Below are 11,579 nucleotides of genomic sequence, written 5' to 3'. Positions count from 1 at the left end.
CCACCTTAAACAACTAAGAAACTGGAAAAAGTATTTTAAACTGTAGCTTCAACATTGGATATAGTGCAGTACAGTACAGTGATCCCTGAGAGAGAGAAAATAAAAGAGGTGAGTCCTGTGACTGCTCCAGTTTCCTGCCTGAGATTGTCAACTGCAGAGCAGGGAGGGAGGACCCAGGCAGAGCCTGGTAGTAAGCTTGAAGAAGTCAGGGTGGCTAGACATCACAGGACAGACTAGAGAATAGATTGCTGCACAGACAGAATGCCTTGGATAGCTGTCTTCAATCTTCAGCTAAGTACTGATTAGTACATGTATTTGAGGAAATTATGCAAAGCAGGGAAAATAACTTCCCAAAAGGAATAATCTCTGTAGCTCACACAGAGCTTGCAACACTTGATGTTTCCATCAGCTAGAGTGAAAATCCCTTTTAGTAGAGGGAGCATTGGTTAGAACAGGAGTCCCCAATCCCCAGCACTGGTCCATGGCCTGTTAGGAACGGGACCGCACAGCAGGAGGTGAGCAGCCAGCCAGAAAGCATTACTGCCTGAGTTCTACCTCTTGTCAGATCAGCACTGGCATTAGATTAGCATTGGAGCACAAGCCCTATTGTGAACTGTACATGCCAGGGATCTAGGCTGCACGCTCCTTATGAGACTCTAACTAGTGCCTGATGATCTGAGGTGGAACAGTTTCCTACTGAAACCACCCAACTCCCAACCTCTACCATCCCACCCCCACCTTGTCTGTGGAAAAATTGTCTTTCATGCAACCAGTCCCTGGTGCCAAATCTGTGGGAGATCACTGGCTTAGAACCTTCAAAAGAGTGTTGCCCCCAGTGTAAACTATGGACTTTGTGTGATAATGACACGTCAATGTAAATTCATCAACTGTAACAAATGTACCATTCTGGGGAGAGATGTTGATAGTCTAGGAGGCTATGCATGTGTGCAGGCAACGGGTATATGGGAAATTTTTGTACTCCCCACTCAATTTTGCTGTTAATCTGAAACTACTCTAAAAAATAAGGTCTATTTTCTTAAAAGTCATATTGCCTCCATAGTGGGAAAAAAATAGCCGTTGACTAATAGCTGTGCTTATCCTGCCTAAAAAAATTTAAAAGCCAGCTTGAAAAGATGCAAATTGTTTTTAAATAACTTTATTGTATATTAAAACAAAGCTAAAAGAATTTTAACACAAAATGCAGAGAAACGGAAAACTATATTCCATGATGAGAAGGAAAAAAATATCATCTACTTAAACTGACTTAGAAAGGACACATCAGGTGAGAACTAAAAAACAATAGAAAGGACACAGATGACAGAATCTGTAGACAAGGACATTGAAACAAATATAACTATATTCCTTGTATTAAAGAAGCTAGGCCAGGTGTGGTGGCTCATGCTTGTAATCCCAGCACTTTGCAAGGCCAAGGTGGGTGCGTCACCTAAGGTCAGGAGTTCGAGACCAGCCTGGCCAATGTGGTGAAACCCCGTCTCTATGAAAAATATGAAAATTGCTGGGCACGGTGGCTCAAGCCTGTAATCCCAGCACTTTGGGAGGCCGAGACAGGCGGATCACGAGGTCAGGAGATCGAGACCATCCTGGCTAACACGGTGAAACCCCATCTCTACTAAAAAATACAAAAAAAACTAGCCAGGCAAGGTGGCGGGCACCTGTAGTCCCAGCTACTCGGGAGGCTGAGGCAGGAGAATGGCATGAACCTGGGAGGCGGAGCTTGCAGTGAGCTGAGATCTGGCCACTGCACTCCAGCCTGGGCGACACAGCGAGACTCCGTCTCAAAAAAAAAAAAGGAAAAATATGAAAATTAGCTGGGCATGGAGGCACATGCCTGTAATCAAAGCTACTCAGGAGGCTGAGGCACAGGAATCACTTGAGCCAAAATCTCACCACTGCACTTCAGCCTGGGCAACAGAGCAAGACTCTGTCTCAAAAAATAGAATAAAACAAAATAGAGGAAAATATGAAATGATGAGGAGTTACATAGAAGACCTTAAAAAAAGACATACATTAAATTTAGATGAAAAATAAAGTCTGAGATGAAAATACACTGGATAGGATTTACAGCAGATTAGATGATGCTAAAGAAAGATTAATCAATTCCAAGACATGGAAATAGAAACAAAGAGAGAAAAAAAAGATACAACAAAAATAAACAGACCATTAGTCAGCTGTGGTAAAAATTCAAAGCAGCTAATACAAATATAACTGGAGTCTTTGAAGAAGAGGATAGAGAGAAAGAATAGAATGTATATTATACATATTTGATATATATGCCATATGTAATATATTGTATATGCCATATGCAAGACGTATATGTCATTATTATTCAAATTTGATCAGAACTATAAACATGCAGATGCAAGAAACTAAAGTAAAACAATATGTAAAAGATAAAACTATACAAGGTCTTATCATAACCAAACTGCTTAAAACCAGTGATAAATAGAAAATCTCAAAAGCAGCCAGTGAAAAAAGACATATTATGTACAGAGGAACAAAAATAAGAATTACGGTAGACTTCTTGTTGTTAACAATGTAAGCCAGAAGACAGTGGAATATCACTTTTCAAACACTTTTTAAAAACAAAAACTGTCAACTAGAATCCTACATCCAGTGAAAATATCTTCCAGAAATGAAGGTGAGTTCTTATGCTCATTAAGATGAAGTAATCCACTATACTCTATCCCTCTTACTGATTGAAACTGAGAACTCTCAGGCCAGGCACAGTGGCTCACACCTGTAATCCCAGCACTTCGCGAGGCCAAAGCAGGTGGATCACTTTAGCTCAGTAGTTCAAGACCAGCCTAGGCAACATGGCAAAACACTGCCTCTACAAAAAATCGTTAAAAATTAGCCAGGCATAGTGGCACATGCCTGTAGTCCCAGCTATTCAGGAGACTGAGGTGGGAGGATCACTTGGGTCCAGGAGTTTGCTGCTGCAGTGAACAAAGATCACGCCACTGTACTCCATTCTGGATTACAAAGTGAGACCCTGTATCAAAGAATAAAAACAAAATAAGTAATAAAAGGATTCTGGTCAATGTCTTAATATACTTCTTGCTGCAAACCAATTTTATACTGTCATCTTTTCTCCCACTGGGGAAGCATGTTAGTTTCTTTTTTCTGTTTGTTTGTCTGTTTGTTTGTTTTGAGATGGAGTCCCGCTCTGTCACCCAGGCTGGAGTGCAGGGGCACGATCTCGGCTCAATGCAAGCTCCGCCTCCCGGGTTCACGCCGTTCTCCTGCCTCAGCCTCCCAGGTAGCTGGGACTACAGGTGCCCGCCACCACGTCCAGTTAATTTTTTGTATTTTTAGTAGAGACGGTGTTTCACCATGTTAGCCAGGATGGTCTCGATCTCTTGACCTTGTGATCTGCCCACCTCGGCCTCCCAAAGTGCTGGGATTACAGGTGTGAGCCACCGCGCCCGGCCCCCGTTTCTTTGTTTTTTATAGACAGGGTCTAGCTCTACTGCTCAACCTGGAGTGTGATGGCGTGATCGCAGCTCACTGCAGCCTCAAACTCCCAGGCTCAAGGGATCCTCCTGCCTCAGCCTCCTGAATAGCTGGGACTACAGGCACATGTCACCACCCTCAGCTATTTTGTGTGTGTGTGTGTGTGTGTGTGTGTGTGTGTGTGTGTGTGTGTAGACAGGGTCTCACTATGTTGCCCAGGCTGGTCTCAAACTCCTGGGCCTAAGTTATTCTCACACCTTGGCCTCCAAAAGTATTGGAATTACAGGTTTAAGCCACCACACCTGGCCCATGTTGGATTTTCACTTAACTTGAGGATGTTTGATATTCATAACTTCTAACCCCACTCTCCTCTTCTATGTGTGGGGTGCTTTGTGTTATCATCTCTATATACATATTTTGTGCTTGTCACTTATGATTTTCATTCTAACTCCACAGGTTTTTTTTTTCCAATTTGTCACAATCACTGAAATAATTTATGTATATCTCATGTAGTGGCCGCCTAATTTGGAATGACTTATGAACTGTTACAATATGTTTGAAGCAGTTTTTATGGAACACTAATGATTTGCATTGAGCCAAAGTCATTGGCCTGAGGATATATCCTCAGACAGAGCATGGTAAAAATCAAGGTCATGAGTCTGTGGTGGTTGGTGGTGATCAACAGCATTCCTGTGCAATGGGGTTTAGTGGGATAGAAACTGAGGTTTTAAAGACAGGCATAGATAGACAGAAGAGAAGTGATCCCTGATGTACCTCTTCACTTCCTATGTATCAATTCCTCCCTGGTTTTGTGAGACTGAGATAGGGAGACTCTTATGGAATATCTGTCCTTTCCCTTCAGCTGCCTGACTTTCCTGGGCTACTGGCCTACACATGTATAACCATGGTCACCTCCACATTCATGACAAACAGAAGGAAGCAGGACCAACAAACTGCATACCCTACATGCTAACCTGAAACTATAGTGTGTGATAGTATTAGTTTTGAGATATATCAGAAACTATATTATTTTAGTCCTTTTAAATTTATTAAGATTTATTTTAAGGGCTAGCATATGGTCTATTCTATAGAACGTCCCATGTATACTTGAGAGGAAGTGTATTCTGTTTTGTTGAATGGAGTATTCTATAGATGTCTGGTAGGTTATATTGTTTAAATCTTTTATTTCTTTATTGATCTTCTGCCTAGTTGCTCTATCCATTATTGAAAGTTGTGGTATTAAAGTCTCCATCTACTGTTGTTAAATTGTTTATTTCTCCCTTCTGTTTAGTCAGCTTTTGCTTCCTGTGTTTGGAGGCTCTGTTAGATGCATGTGTATTTATAATTGTACTCTCTTCCTGATGGATTAACCCTTGTATCATTACAAAATATTCCTCATTGTCTTTGGTAACTTTTTTGTCTTAAAGTCTCTTGTTTATTTTGTCTGGTATAAGGATAGTTGTTACTGAAGCACCAGAGGTTTAAGTCTTGCTGCTCACTGCACAGAAAGCCAATCACTCAGTCAACTAGTATTGCCAGGGCAGAAGGCTTTCATCAGGTACTGCAACTTAGGAGATGGGAGATCAGTCTCAAATCCATCTTCCCGACCAATGAAAAGTCGGGGTTTAGATAGCAGGGAAGAAATGTAACTACATACAGAAAAACAGGAATTAGGGAGAGGTAAGAAAGAGGAATTGGTCAACAGGAAGCAGGTGCCCACTTAGGCATTTATGATGGGGTGAGGGGTCTGACATCTTATTGTGCAAATGTGGTACTCTGGTAAATTTCAGTTCTTTGCTGCTATCTGGAAGGCTCATGGTTGGTTTCCTGAGAAAGGAACTCACATAATACAAATGTAACTTTCTCAAATTTCAAGACTTGAGAGGGTCAATTTCTATGTTTATTCCAAAGAAACCGTAAACATCAGTTCCATGGGACAATTAGGTTGGTTTAAAAGTCACTTCAGCTTTCTCATGGTTGCTAATTACATAATTATGTTACATTGTATGTCAAAGGGATTTTGCAGACACAATTAAATTAATCTAAAATAGGGAGATAAGACAGGTTGATTATCTAATCACATGTGCCTTTAAAGTCTGGGTCTAGAGGTCAGAGGTCAGCGGTCTAGCAAGTCAGAGAGATCCAAAACATGCTAGTGATTCAATGAGGAAGAAACTCTTCATTGCTGACTTTGAAGACGGTGAGTGTCACAAATAAATAAAGTCCTCAGTCCAACAACTTCATAATTAGTGCTACCTGCAAATATGAGCTAACAATACTTTTAAATGCATTTACAATATGTGGTGAACAGATTCACATTGTCTCTGCCTGCTCTTCTCTTTCGCTTTGTCCCTGCATGCTACTATGTCTGTCTAGATGAGGGGACACAAACACCAGGGCTTTGTGCAGCCTTCTCTCTTCTCTTGGAATGCTATGGCTCTCTAGAACCAGATAGCACTGCTGAAGGTGGTTGAGTACAGGCAACTGATGGTGTTAGAAGCCATAGGCCATTGATTAATCCAGGCTCTAACCTTCACCCACCTCAAAGTCCTAAGAATCCTCCTTATAGCTTCCTATCAGATTTATACAGATTATTACCCACAAACCTTGCTCTTTCTTGGACCCCTAAGGCCAGGACTTCTAATATCTTCATCACTTTTGAGGTATCTGGTAACTCTTCTTTCTGGAGTTTCAGTTACTTCATCACCACTGCCGAGTGAAAAGTTACCACATGACCAGCCCAAAGCGTCATATGCAAGTCAGGGCTAAACAGTAGCTGGATGGTATTTTGTCTAGATCAGCCATGGGTGTTGTCAAATGTGACAAGAATATTATTTCTAAAAGTTCTACACTACAGAAACACACTAGAACTTACTTCCCACATTAAAAGACAACCTGGAGGAGTGGCTTTTATATCTCAGGCCAAGCATTAATCTTTCCAGGATTACAACTTGGCTCCCAAAGTTGCCAAGCTATTGCTTAGACAAATTATTTAATCTCCGTTATACCAAAATCATTGCCAGGTCCCCACAATTTGCACCTGGCTGCTACACCTCTATGAAGACTAGAATTACCTATGAGTAAGAGTCCAAAATAAGCTTTCTAAATCAATTCAGAGCTGTCTCACATAATTTTTGGTTTACAATTGATAACCATGAAGGAATTCTGAGTGGAGGTGCCCTGACCTTTGACAAATCTCCTATCGGTGCTTGGTACCAACTTGAGCTATCTTTTTTTTTTTTTTTTTTTTTTTTTTTTTTGAGACGGAGTCTCGCTCTGTCGCCCAGGCTGGAGTGCTGTGGCCGGATCTCAGCTCACTGCAAGCTCCGCCTCCTGGGTTCACGCCATTCTCCTGCCTCAGCCTCCCGAGTAGCTGGGACTACAGGCGCCCGCCACCTCGCCCGGCTACTTTTTTGTATTTTTTTTTAGTAGAGACGGGGTTTCACCGTGTTAGCCAGGATGGTCTCGATCTCCTGACCTCGTGATCCGCCCGTCTCGGCCTCCCAAAGTGCTGGGATTACAGGCTTGAGCCACCGCGCCCGGCAACTTGAGCTATCTTTATTGCTCAAACCAATAGGACAATTTGCTGAGGCCTCAGAGATCCACCCCCTCCAGAGAATCCCTGATTTCCCAAAATTTGGTTGAGATCTAAGGTTTATTTTGCTGTACAGCTCATTTTCTGGAGTTTTACTTGCTTCCAACAATGAAGGCAAGTTTTCCTGCTTCCGTGGTGATGGACAGCAGGCAATTCCTTTCTGGAGTTTCAGTTCACTTCTGACAGGGAAGGGGAGTTTGATTTTTCCTGCTTCTAGGATGGTACAGAGCAGTCTTCAGCCTGGGCCCCATTCCTATAAGTAACTGAATCTGTGTTTTGTCTTGGAAGTTCTCCTAAATGACCTAAGTTAAGATTAACAACCAACTGGTCATAATTTCTTCTTACCATGACAGTGCTCAGCAATCATACAAATTGTGTGATCATTAATTTTCTTAACTTTTTAAAAATTATTTGTTTGTTTCAGTTTTTGTTGTTGTTTCCTTCTTTTCCCCATTGGGTTTGACCAGTTCTATCTGACTTGATCAAATCCAAAGGAAAGTTCCAAATTATGGGGACAAGGCCTCTGAATTGGATACATCCCTGTAGAAAAATAAATAAATAAATAATAAAAATTTAAAAAGAGGGAGAGCAGGGGGAAACAAACAAAAAACAGAAAAAAGAGAAAAAAAAAGAAAAGAAAGGTTTTGACTACCTGAGTGGCCTAATTTATATAACAAGGCCACGTTTGCTGGCCAAACCAAACTAAAAGAGCAATGGTTGTCACCTCACACCCAGGCTGCAGTTCAGTAGCTAAGGTTCTGCCCATTTTTTCACCATGACAACCTGGGCTCGGTTCCTAAATCAGTTTCTCTCCAGTTTGATACTTGTGTTACTTTTGAACATTTTTTCCAGGGAGCTTTCTTAGCAGGAGCTTTGTTGGCTTTCACCCCAACTGTTACAGAACAGCTTGACCGAATTCAAAATCCAGAAGGTCAGAGGGTATCCTGGGAAGATGGTGGAATGAGAAGCATCTGGAATCTAGACAACAACTGCACTGGCAGGATCTGTCTGATGTAAATATTTCAGAACTCTGGAGCCTACTGAAGGCTTGCAACTTCCAGAGGAAGGCCCAGATGGTAGACTGTAGGTAATTTCAGCCAATTTCAGCCCTTAGCACAATAGCAGTTACCCAACACTACCTCCAAGGCAGTCAGCTTGTGTTCCTACGGTAAGCTGCACACATCTTTCAGGATCCAGAATTGGCAAAAAGGATGCTGTCTCCAAATATTGGGGGTCTGGGCCGGGTGCAAGGGCTCATGCCTGTAATCCTAGCACTTTGGGAGACTGAGGTGGGTGGATTACCTGAGGTCAGGAGTTGAAGACCAGCCTGGCCAACATGGTAAAATTCCATCTCTACTAAAATTAGCTAGGTGTGGTGGCAGGCACCTGTAATTCCAGCTACTCAGGAAGCTGCAGCACAAGAATCACTTGACCGAGGAGGCAGAGGCTGCAGTGACCTGAGATCATGCCACTGCCCTCCAGCCTGGGCAACAGAGCAAGACTCCATCTCAACACACACACACACACACACACACACACACACACACACACACACATATTGGGGCGCTGTTCTCTAATGGCTGACTGCAGCACAGAGACAAAGAGGCTGGAAGCTACTGTTGTACCTCCCCCCATTGTAGCAAGCTCCTCAACCCAAGCTGAAGCAACTTCCAGAAAGTTTAAAGGGATGGTTCCCTTTTTTCACCCTCCCTCAATTTTCCTCTTTTTCCCCTTTTGGGAGTCAGACGTTAAAGGATAAAATAATCAAGAATAACTGCATATATAGGTAAAATGAGGGAATGACCACACACCAGGGAAAGGTTCAGGCTCAGAAAACATCTGTGAAGACCACAAATTTATACCTCAGGCTGATCCTTGGCATAGAGACAACCTACAATAATAAAAAAACAAAACAATAACAACAACAAAAAAAGCAAACCCTGAGGAAGGGGGAGAATCTAATTTCTAGAGTTAACCACACTAGTAGATTCAAATGTCCAGTTTTCAACAACAACAATAAAAATAAATAAAAATTAAAAATGAACCAACAGAAACTTTTACTGAAAAATGCCTGATAGTCAATTTAAGATTAGGTCATGGGGGGAAAAAATGGAAAGAAAACTAATAGATAATTAAAGGAAAAAAAAAAAATCCTGCCGGAAGTTCTACTTGGCAGACTTTAAAAGAGCTGTCTTAAAGGCGCCCAAAGAACTAAAGGAAGATGTAGTAGAAGACAAGAAAACGATACATGAACAAAATGAAATATAAATAAAGGATAAAAAATCAAAAAAGAAAGAAAAAGAAGTGCTGGATCTGAAAAGTAAAATAAGTGAAATAAAAAATTAACTAGAGGGATTCAAAGTCAAATTTGAAGAAATCTGAGCAGGCAGAAGAAACAATCAGTGAACCCGAAGATAAGGCAATGGAAATCATCCAGTTTGAGGAACAGAAATAAAAAAAGATTGAAGAAAAATGAACAAAGCCTAAGTGACCATCAAGTGGACCAACATATGCATTGTGGAATTTCTTTGTTGTTGTTGTCGTTTTTTGGGGGGGGTTAGGGGATGGAGTTTCACTCTTGCTGCCAGACTGGAATGCAATAGTGCGATCTCAGCTCACGGCAACCTCTGCCTCCTGGGTTCAAGTGATTCTCCCACCTCAGCCTCCCAAGTAGCTGGGATTGCAGGCATGCACCATCACACCTGGTTAATTTTGTAATTTTAGTAGAGGCAGGGTTTCTCCATGTTGGTCAGGCTGGTCTCAAACTCCTGACCTCAGGTCATCCTCCCGCTTCGACCTCCCAAAATACTGGGATTACAGGCGTGAGCCACCGCACCCAGCCTTGCATTGTGGAATTTCTAAGGAAGAGGGAGAGAAGGGCAAGAGAGAATATTTGAAGAAACAATGGCTGAAAACTTCCCAAATTTGATGAAAGACATTAATACAAACACAGTAGCCTAACAAACCCCAAGTAAGAAAAACTTAAAGAGACCTACACCAAAACACATTATAATCAAACTTTCAAAAGTCAAAAACAGAGAATCTTTAAATCGGTAAAAGAAAAGCAACTGGTCACATGCAAGAAATCTTTAATAAGATTATCAACAGGTTTCTCATCAGAAACTTTGGAAGCTGGAAGGACAGGAAATCAAAAGCTGCCAACAGCCAGGAGTGGTGGCTCATGTCTATAATCCCAACACTTTGGGAGGCCGAGGCAGGCGAATCACTTGAGGTCAGGAGCTCAAGACCAGCCTGGCCAATATGGTAAAACCCTGTCTCTACGAAAAATATAAAAATTAGCCACGCATGGTGGTGGGTGACTGTAATCCCAGCTACTTGAGAGACTGAGGTGGGGGAATCACTTGAACCTGGAGGCAGAGGTTGCAGTGAGCCGAGATGGCACCACTGCACTCCAGCCTGGGTGATAGAGTGAGACTCTGTCTTAATAAACAAACAAACAAGTGAATAAACAAAAGCTGTCCATGAAAGGGAAAAGGATCAATAAATGGGTATTCCAGAAAGTCAAAAGCTACGCAAATATCAAGCCAAAATAAACTGGTTCCCTGACTGGAAATTGAACCCAGGCTATGGCAGCAAAAGCACAGAACTTTAACTACTGAACAGCAAAGTAGTGCAGACTTTATTGTGAATCCTGGAAGGGATCCAGAGCAGGCAGTTTGAGCTTATGAAGAATTTTAACTTTGTTTTGGGTCAAATTTTGCTCTTCAATTTAGTCAAGAGAATTTTTTTCCCTACACAACACAGATAATATTGTCAAGAGAATTTTTAAGGTTAGCCATGACACTAGTATGTGCCTTTCCTTTAATCTGATCTTCCTATCAATTGTTTAAAATAAGAGATCTCTAAAATCTTTTTTTCTTTTTTAATTCAGGTGTCTAATTTAAGGGATCCATCTTCAGTCCACTGGCAACTAGAATATCCAATGGTGTAATTATTCCAATAGCAATTCAACCAAATAGCCTCTTTGTGGAAAGCCCAGGATGTCATTTTCCAGGTTAACTTCCTGGGAAGGTTATAGAAGAGGCAATCCCAAAGATTCCCCTCCAAGAAAAAAGTTCAATGTAAGGAGTAGGCCACAGATGGTTAAGAGTGATGTTTGCCTCCAGTAACCCACAAATTTTGGGGGGCTTCCAGTCACAGACCTGTGAATCTGTGATACCATGTAGGCCCTCTTGAGATTGAGCTTTCCTAGGACTAATCAGGCAACAAGAGTTGAGACGACAAAAGCCTCAAAGGGATGGGATTTCTTAAGACAAACCCCAAGAACTTGACATAGTCAGAACAAAAAGTGTGCTCAGGTTCTCAGCCATTTTCAGACAGGCCACCTACTATGACTTGAAAATTACCACCTCTTACCACATACCGAAAACCAAGAGAAAGAGCTCCCACTTGGTCACAAGTCAAGCTCTCAAGGACATCAAATAAGATGAGAAAGAACCTCAACCAGTACCCTCTTTTATGACAGAATAACACATAGAGACAAAGACAA

Source organism: Papio anubis, chromosome 1, assembly GCF_008728515.1.
Source record: "Papio anubis isolate 15944 chromosome 1, Panubis1.0, whole genome shotgun sequence".
Lineage (NCBI taxonomy): Eukaryota > Metazoa > Chordata > Mammalia > Primates > Cercopithecidae > Papio > Papio anubis.
Note: the sequence above shows the minus strand (reverse complement) of the source record.